The following is a 9316-nucleotide window of genomic DNA, read 5'->3' as shown; positions in this document are numbered from 1 at the left end:
CTTTTACATTTTAAACCTCCAGGAACAAACTTAAGCTATTCATTCTGGTTGTGGTCACAAATGAACATGTATAATTAATACAGAATGCAAGAATACAAAAACAACTATGAATCAGAAATTTGTTTCACATCAACCACTGTTAGGTTTGAAAGACGTTAATGTCGTCTTTTACCCCCTGTGTTAGCGACTTTAATATAGAGCAAGTCTTGTCCCTGAAACTCTACCCACCCAAGGTGGACTCCCTAAATGTTCATAGCCCTGTCTGGGGTTTTGCTCACCTAGCTCATGTAGGCTACCTTGTACAATGACAGGTACAAACACACACACACTCACACACTTCCTGTTCTCTCAAATTAATTGTAGGTTCCTTATGCCATTTTTCAGCTCCCTACCCCAACAATCTCCTTCCTGACCTCAGTGCCTGGCACCATGCTCAGCACATATTTTTTGGTTGCTTGATTTGAAGGACTACGCTTGACTTCACTTTCTCATTTACCAATCAACCATCTTTAGCTACGTGCAGTTGCAGTCCGACTGTCATAAATGGGAAGGCAGAATGGTGGGGTCAGAAGTCCAATAAACTGGAAGACGAGGAATCAGGTCAGGTTCCAACTGCTCATCACTACCCATGTGCCCTTGGACAAAATGTTTCACTTTCTGGTTGCTTTAGTTTCCTCATCTGTAAAATCAAAGTGCCAGACTAGGTAAATGATAAGGTTTATTCCAGCTCTTAAATGCTATGATTCTGAGGCACCTGGGGGGCACAGTCGGTTGAGCCTCAAAACTCTTGATTTCAACTCAGGTCATGATCCCCATTTTGTGGAATCAAGCCCCTCATCAGGCTCCCCTCTCAGTGGGGAGTCCGGTTGGGATTCTCTCTCTCCCTCTCCCTCGGCCCCTCCCCCACCACATGCTCGCTCCCTCTCTCTCTCTCAAATAAATAAATAAATAAATCTTTTTAAAAAAAATGCTATGATTCTACATGTTCAGAATACCCAAGAACTATTTAGCACTCCACTGTCCAGTATAACTGCCACTAGTTTCAAATGTGGCCATTTAAATTTAAATTAACTAAAATCAAACACAAATAATTCAGTTGCCCATCTGCATTAGCCCCGTTCAAGTGCTCAATAGCCATTTGTGACTAGTGACCACTGTATTAGCACGATATGGAACATTTCCATCATCGCCCAAAGTTTAATTGAACAAATCAGATCTAGAGTGATAATAAATATTGTAGTTGTCCTTCCAGTGGTTACCAACGAATCCAATTAACTTTAAGTATATTACTCTCATCTCATTGCCGGCTTTAATCCTGAAAGCAATTCATACATTACAAATGCAACGTGTACATTTCTTTTTTTTTTTTTTTTTTTTAAGATTTTATTTATTTATTTGACAGAGAGAGCGCGAGAGAGAGAGCAGGAACACAAGCAGGGGGAGTGGGAGAGGGAGAAGCAGGCTTCCCGCCGAGCAGACAGCCCGATGCGGGGCTCGATCCCAGGACCCCGGGATCACGACCCGAGCCGAAGGCAGACGCCTAACGACTGAGCCACCCAGGCGCCCCAACGTGTACATTTCTTAAATGACAATCACTAATGCTCCTTTCTCTTGAAAAAAACATAGCAACAAATGTTACCATTAGAGCAATAAGCTGAAAAACCGGAGCCTAAGATCACCATTCCCGTTTAAATTCCCTGGTTCAGCTAGGCTGAACTGCTTCCCCACCCCTCACACTTGGCAAGTTCCCGTGTGCATACCTTTGCTTGTCGTGTTTCTTCCACTGAGAATGTTTTCTCTTTCTTCCCAAGCCCCTCCCTAGGTCCAAGTTCATCAAGACCCTTTCCAGAGTTATTTTTGGCGAAGCTCAAAAGAACTATTTCAGATGCAGCAGGAGGGGCCGGGATTGGATGGTTGATTCAAGAGGCTGCATCGGGAGAGTGCGTGGGCAGCCCGGGACTGTGCTCCTTGCCTCAACTCTACCAAATACGCTAGTTTCATGGCGAATCCGCTGAGACTGGGACAGCCTGAGAAGGTGCTAGCTCAGCTCACCAAAACACATGCTAAAAATGAGGGGATAGTATCAACCATGAAAGAAGAGCCTTTGGGTCATGAGCTACACCTGAGGCAGTCTGCCCCTTGCGTGCATCTGGAGAAACACCTTAAACAGTCCATCCGCCCCACCAGACCACATGGAGCCAAATTATGCAAGTGTGTGAAGTATCAGCCCCAGGACTAAGGAAAGGTGGGCAGCTAGCTCAGTGCATCAGCCACTGACAGTTTATCCAGTCAATGTAGACTGAATAAATCTTACATTGCATTTTTGTTACTCCAATGGTCTTTTCTCCAGGACAAATGCCACTGTCTCTTGACTATTGAAAGTAATGTCTTTCAGGGTGCCACGGTGGCTCAATAAGTGCCTGACTCTTGGTTTCAGCTCAGGCCTTGATCTCATGGGTTGTGGGATCAAGCCCTGCCTCAGGTTCCTCCCTCGGGGCGGGGGAGGGTGCTGCTTGAAAGACTCTCTCCCTCTGCCCCTTCCCCTCCCCCCCCCACTCTCTCTGTCTCTCTCTCTCAAAATAAATAAATAAATCTTAGAAAGAAAGAAAGAAAGAAAGAAAGAAAGAAAGAAAGAAAGAAAGAAAGAAAGAAAGAAAGAAAGAAAGAAAGAAAGAAAGAAAGAAAGAAAGAAAGGAAGAAAGAAAGAAATGTCTTCCTCTTTGGAACTGCCATAGCATTTTATGTCATTCTTAAAGTACTTAAATGCTTTCAATCTACCCTGTCCATTTCTTAATTCTCTTACAAGACTGTAAGGTATTTTCCAGAGTTTTAGTACGATGATTATACACAAATAAGTATGGAATATGACCGGGGATAGGTGAATAAGTGTATTGAATAAATGGATTTCTGAATAAATGAAAACCCTATAGCAAACCCTATTGCTATTGCCCAAAAATACACTGTCCTACCTTAACACAATGACTTTCTTAAATTCCCTCTCTTTAAAGGTCACACATAACAAGAAATGCCCAACAACGTTAACTACAATGATACGTTGTTCATGTACAGAGCAGTTTGAGAAGTACTCAGGAAAATGTTCTTTGGCCACATTCCCTGAATTTTACCTTCTTTTCTCCTTCTTATTTTGTCATTTAAAATAAATGTTAGAATTCTTCATTTCAGAGGCATCTGCATAGCTCAGTCAGTTAAGTGTCTGCCTTCAGCTCAGGTCATGATCCCAGAGTTCCAGGATCTATTCCCACATCAGGCTCCTTGCTCAGCGGGGAGTGTGCTTCTCCCTCTGCCCTTCGCCCAAATTGTGCTGTCTCTCACCCTCTCTCTCTCTCTCTCAAATAAATAAATCTTTAAAAAAAAGAATTCTTCATTTCATACTTAATTGGATATCAAATAGAATTACCTGGATATAGTACATTCTTGAAATGGTATATGACAATATTAATAAATTTAAATTAACGTGTTTTCTCACAAAATTTCTAACTCAGTGACAGAAGGGTTTTTCCCCACCATTCCCAAAGCTAAGAGTATCTAAAAATTATCCATAAATGAAAAGTATTTTTCACAACCAAACATATCACTCATGCAATTATCATGGGCTCATACTTCTTATGTACATAATCTTAACTAGGCTACAGAGACTTTTCTAAATTTAAATTTGTTGTACAGCCCTGACACTGCCTAAAAGACAACCATAACCCCCAAGCCACTAAAGTTCCTTCTCTGTTGGAGTTCCCTCAATGCTTTAACTCTTGCTATAGCTCTAGAATCCATATCCTTTAAATGTCTATACTATAATGTCAAGTGTAAAAGCAAAATAATTTATATTCTACAATGAGGAAAAAATGACTTAGGCATAGAGGTAACTTGGAAAATGAAAACAGTGAATCGTATAATATGATAAATTTTTTATAACATTGACTTCATTAAAATTTCCATTTTTACTTTAAAATCCAACTTCTACAGATTAATTCTACATAGGTACTTGCACATATATTAGATAATACATGTGTAAAGTTATTCATTACAATACTGTCTATAAAAAATAAAAGATTGGAAACTCAATGTCCACCAATAGGGGACTAGATAAATAAATTATGATATATCCGTTCAATGGATAATATGCAAATGTTAAAAAGAGAATAAGAATGCTTTCTATGTAATACATTCCAAAATAATTTATTCCATTGGTGTCTGTAATAGAAAATACCGGAAACTACATCAAAGTCCATCAACAGGTAATTAGACAAATAAGTTATAGTACAACCATTCAGTAGGATAGTATATAACTCTGAAGAAAATGAGGCTATTCTTCATCTATAGAATGGTCTCCATGATATAGTAAGTGAAAAAAGCAAGATTAAGAACAATGTTTATAGTGTGTTAACCTTTGCATCAAAAGAGGGGAGAGTTTAAGATATAGTTGCATAATAAAACTCCAGAAGAGTACACTAGAAACTAGTAAAAATGGCTATCCAAGGGAGATAGAATTGGGTACATGAGGGACAGAGGAAGTAGCAAAACTTCTCACAGCATACCATTTTATATTTTTTATTTTTAACCTTGTGAATTGTATTACATGTTCCAAAAAATTGTAAATGTATATTTCTATTATCATTCTTCTAGTGTTTGTCTAATAATAAATGGATTTTCAGAAAATCTTCAATGTATTATCCTCCATCCTTCTCTTGCCAAATTTCCATCTGTACTCTGCCCTCCCCTCTTTCATATCAAATGGCTTTTCAGTGCTCATAAAGACCTGGCTGGGGGAAACAGCTGAGATAGAGCACTTTGGAATGGAGTAGATTTTGATCCAAGACATGATGCTAAATAATGAAGTAATTTGAGGAACATGTTTGCCTAGAAATGAAAGATGGGATGTGTGGTCTGGGTAATGGCCAAAATGTTGAATAATACAGAATTGTAGCAGCTTCTTGCTAACATTTTAATGGTCTAATTATCAGAAAGTCGAATATAAATGTTTTCATTCTTAAACAAGATAATGATTATCAACCACTCGCTAAAAAACTATTTATTTCACTAGCTTAAACAGGTTTTAAGGAAAAAGGAAGGTAACTGAATAGCCACACTGAATTATTTTTAATACTAAACCAACTATTTAGATATTCGAGTCATTAATCTATATTTGGAAATCTGTAATCATCTGGTGTCTTGTAACAGCCTTTCATTTATTAAAAATGAATTCACACCAAAAAAGCAACAATGCTTAAATTTGGTGTTCAAAAGGCCTTCTTGGCAAGAGGTATTAAAATGTCAACCTCGTTTAAATGAGACATTATTGACCCCCATTAGTAGGACACGTGCTTGGTTTGGCTTTCTCTAATGGTGGTGATGGATTTGCTCTTGTCCATCCACACACTCCTGCCATGTCCTCTTATGACCTGGGGCAGACATATGCTAGACAGCTGGCTGGACCAGGCCTGTGGTCACTGAACAAAGCAAACCTTGCTGGCCCACACAAAGATTGAACCTGTGACCTTGTTCTCATTAGCTCAATGCCCTAACCACCTGAGCTAAACAGCCACACACACACAAAAAGTGAAGCTTGAACACTGTGTAGATAGATGTCTGTGTGGGGGTGTCAAAGCCAGGTATAAAATAACATACAATAATGGACATAAAGCTGGTGCTTAGGTATTAAAGGGGGTATTATGTCCTCTTATAAGTTATATATCTTGGATCCCATGACCCAGTGGCATTTTCCAAGCTGAGAACCAAAATATAATCACCTTAAAAGGAATTTTATCTCAGTTCTGTACCACAATTCAATATGGTACCAACCCTGAAATAAAGAAATTGGCCATTGAAATAGTAGTTACCCAGAATGTGCTAGGAGATCACAGAAAGCAAAAGATTCCACATCTCATCTGGTTTGTGTTCCACTGAGCCTTGGGCCAAAAGGGGAAATAGAGATAAGAATAGTTGGCAGAGGTAGAGGTGAGAATATGAGCCAATAATCTGTGATTAGAAGACATAGAAGCTATGTATCCAACCAAAGCTTCGTGAAGAAAACATCTGTACTCAGCCAATCTACAACTTGTGGTTGAATGTCCACGTGTTTTGTGTGTCACAGGACTTCTGGTTACAGAGATCTACTAACAGAGAGGGAAGTTCCACTCATAGGACATACAATCATGGAGAAAGTCACTAAGTCTAGATTATCCAGTTTCTCCTCAGCCCTGAATAGACTGTTACTCTGGTGCCAAGTTCTAAGGGTCACCATGACTATAGACCCAAGGCAATACTCACTGAGTGTGGAAAATCCCAGATTAGTGAGGAATTTAACCACAAGTACAACAGGAACAGTTTTATTGCCAAGATTTTACGTCAAGGGATGAAATCAAGTTCCACTCAGAAGTCCTTCCTCCTCACATGAACAGACATTTCTGCAAAGAAAACATCCAAATGGCCAACAGACACATGAAAAATTGCTCAACATCACTCAGCATCAGGGAAATCCAAATCAAAACCTCAATGAGATACCACCTCACACCAGTCAGAATGGCTAAAATTAACAAGTCAGGAAACGACTGATGTTGGCGAGGATGCAGAGAAAGGGGAACCCTCCTACACTGTGGGTGGGAATGCAAGCTGGTGCAGCCACTCTGGAAAACAGTATGGAGGTTCCTCAAAAAGTTGAAAATAGAGCTACCCTATGACCCAGCAATTGCACTACTGGGTATTTACCCCAAAGATACAAATGTAAGGATCCGAAGGGGCACATGCACCCCAATGTTTATAGCAGCAATGTCCACAATAGCCAAACTATGGAAAGAGCCAAGATGTCCATCGACAGATGAATGGATAAAGAAGATGTGATACACACACACACACACACACACACACACACACACACACAGAGGAATATTATGCAGCCATCAAAAATGAAATCTTGCCATTTGTAGCAACATGGATGGAACTAGAGGGTATTATGCTGAGTGAAATAAGTCAGTCAGAGAAAGACAATTATCATATGATTTCACTGATATGTGGAATTTGAGAAACAAGACAGAGAATCATAGGGGAAGGAAGGGAAAAATGAAACAAGATGAAACCAGAGAGGAGACAAACCATAAGAGACCCTTAATCTCAAGAAACAAACTGAGGGTTGCTGGGAGTGGTGGGGGGTGGGAGGGATGGGGTGGCTGGGTGATAGACACTGGGGAGGGTATGTGCTATGGTGAGCGCGGTGAATTGTGTAAGACTGATGAATCACAGACCTGTACCCCTGAAACAAATAATACATTATATGTTAATAAAAAATAATAATAAATTAAAAAAAGGAGTTCTTCCTCCTCATTCATTTGAATGGACTCTTCCATCAGGATCCTGGTCAACAAGACCACAGGCACAGCATTAACCCCCAACCCCTAAGAGACAACAACCAAAGTCATATCTTGGGTCACAAGAAGTATATGCCAAGAATGCCATCCAAAAATGCCATTGTACAGCTCCCCCCTTTTGAAAGATATAATTCCCCATAGCATAAAGCTCCAATTCCTTACCCTGACAGCCAGCAGAAATTCAAGGCTAAGTCTTCTTTGTCTTCACATCCCCAGGCCTAGCAGAGGACTTCCCATATAAAATGAGCTCAATAAATTATTGAATGAGGAAACAAGTGAGTGACTAAATCTGATCCTGATTTATCTTTCCACATTATCTCACTCCACTTCTCTTACTTAATCCTTCCCTCCAGGACTCACACTAGTGTTCGTGTTGCTCCACGAACATAGCTGGCCCTCTCCTTCTTGTTGAGGATGTCCTCTCTAACTAAGGGCATTAACATTTATTGAGTGCTTATTATGCATCATTTTATATATTTTATCTCATTTAATCCTAAAAATATATCCATTTTTCAACAAAATGCTTAGAAAAGCTGAGTTACTTCCCAAGATTACACATCTACAAAACAATGGAACTAAGGTGTGAACCCAGATTTGGACCCTGTCTGGCTCCAAAAAGAAACTTCTCTCCCATCTAGGGTATTCTTCTGCCTTCACGTACCCAAATTCTGCCTTTCCAAAATTGGTCTCTCTCTCAAGGTTTAGTGAAAGCTGCAAGGAGAGGAATTCGTAACTGTTCACTCCATCCCATAATGACCTTTTGTTGGTTTAACTTCGTGTTATTAACAAAGAGTCTCAAATAACAATCACAGACTACTTCAACACCCCATCTACTATCCCTTCTATTTCCCCTTTTCACTTTTCATGAATCCAGCCCTTTTCAGCCTAGCTAAACTGTAAGCTCAAAGGGCAGATTCTACATGTTATAATTTGCTGTATCCCTTCACAAGCATGGAAGAGACCTCAGTGTGTGGTAAGCACCCAACAAATAGGACTGACTAAAAGTGACTAATGTCAAGACCTCCATCCTCCCACCAAGAATTTTTGTGCCAATTCCTATAGTTATTATGAAACACACTCCTTCAAGTAGTTATTTCTTAAGGCTATTGTAATAAAGAGAGACAACAAGAAAGTTTGGAAAATTAAAATAGCTATGTTTGTAAAACATTTTCACATCTTTCATTATTAACCTCCTGGAGCATCTCTGCTTCTGAGATGTCTACCAAACCAGTGTTTGGGAGATCATCTTGTTAAGATTTCCCTTGTTTGGGGCCCCTGGGTGGCTCAGTTGGTTAAGCGACTGCCTTCGGCTCAGGTCATGATCCTGGAGTCCTGGGATCAAGTCCCGCATCGGGCTCCCTGCTCGGCAGGGAGTCTGCTTCTCCCTCTGACCCTCCTCCCTCTCATGCTCTCTGTCTCTCATTCTCTCTCTCTCAAATAAATAAATAAAATCTTTAAAAAAAAAAAAAAGATTTCCCTTGTTTTTCTCAAATACTCTCATTTCCAAAGGTTAATTACTTGGTTGTAAAAGTGCACTCCAGAATGAAATTTAACCTAAGAGTTCTCCATCTTAAGGTGAATATTCTTAGCAGTTTTTTTTTTTTTCAAAAATAGGAAGCCATCTGTTTAGCCAATTTGAATACATATAAAAGAATAAAAAAATAGGAATACAGAGGTTCATGGATTTTTAAGCACTTTTGGGTATTTGTAAAATACATTATGACTCTGATGCTTGAAAAAATATGAGGTGGTGCTCTTAGCTATAAATCAGCCCCAGAAAATAAAGCTGAGCTAGTAGGGGGGGTATCTTTAGGACAAAAATTTTTTGATCATCCAAAATGTTGATCATTTGTGGGCCATAGAAAAGGAAGATTTATTATTTTTGGATGGTTCAATTTTTAGTAAGATAAAGACATACAATTTGAGAGAACATCAAA

Source organism: Mirounga angustirostris, unplaced genomic scaffold (genome assembly GCF_029215605.1).
Source record: "Mirounga angustirostris isolate CCGP_5_RB_7025 unplaced genomic scaffold, mMirAng1.0.hap1 SCAF_2, whole genome shotgun sequence".
Lineage (NCBI taxonomy): Eukaryota > Metazoa > Chordata > Mammalia > Carnivora > Phocidae > Mirounga > Mirounga angustirostris.
The sequence above is the reverse complement of the archived record's forward strand: the minus strand, read 5'-3'. Positions refer to the sequence as shown.